Source organism: Limulus polyphemus, unplaced genomic scaffold (genome assembly GCF_000517525.1).
Source record: "Limulus polyphemus unplaced genomic scaffold, Limulus_polyphemus-2.1.2 Scaffold438, whole genome shotgun sequence".
NCBI lineage: Eukaryota > Metazoa > Arthropoda > Merostomata > Xiphosura > Limulidae > Limulus > Limulus polyphemus.
The window spans coordinates 128,609-129,410 of record NW_013666048.1 but is presented as its reverse complement, the minus strand read 5'-3'; the positions used below and the strand labels follow the sequence as shown (position 1 = coordinate 129,410).

Genomic DNA, 802 nt, shown 5'->3' with positions numbered 1-802 from the left:
GACACAACCTAGTTTTAAGCAATAAAATGTTTAAAATGAAAATAAATAACTCTCGCCTTTTGCTTCGACACGGAATCTTATGCATGAATAATATTTCGAAGATATTTAATATGATAGTTAAAGACACATAAAAAAAAGAATTTCTGACCACCCAAATAGAAGGTCACTCTGAAACGTGTATTGAAATTATGAGTATATTTACATGACTGCAAATTTAAAATTCTGTATGTCAACGAATGGAAAACAAAAACAAAGAAACGTATAACACTGAAAATCCGTGAATTTAAAAGTTTCCTACACTCATAAAACATTACATGGCGATTATTAATTTTGTTCAAACGAGAAAATGTAAGTAAATGACAGACAATGATATCAAATGGTCTGATTTTATCATACATCGTATTGGATCCTTGTATTAATCTATATATATACATAAAGCACAAAAAATCTGTGTGTTTGTCTGTCAGTCTGTTATCTCACTAATCCTAGGTCGCTGGGCCAATCTCAACCAAACTTTGTGGGACGATATTTTGAAAAAGGGGCATGTTAATGGGGGTTCACTACTCCCTCCACCCCCATTTTTGCTGTCATTGAGCATTTATTATTTTTGACGTAGGTGAACGCTAACTATATTCATAGATGGTGCCACGTCCTTAGACAAGAAACAAACAAACTTTATTAAAAAATTTTATAACACGACATACACACAGTGTTGGAGGAGAGCACAAAAACGTCTTATATATATTTCAAAGTGTATTAGCACTCTCTACGGAGGAATGCAATGAGAAAAATGGCCACCACT

The 802-nt window shown here is 33.0% G+C and overlaps 1 protein-coding gene across 3 annotated transcripts in view; it reads right to left on the bottom strand.

Annotated features, from left to right (window-relative positions):
- The window catches only part of LOC106458272 (cyclin-dependent kinase-like 1), a 37,942-nt gene that overhangs the window by 23,626 nt on the left and 13,514 nt on the right, over positions 1 to 802 (bottom strand). The window lies entirely within an intron of this gene.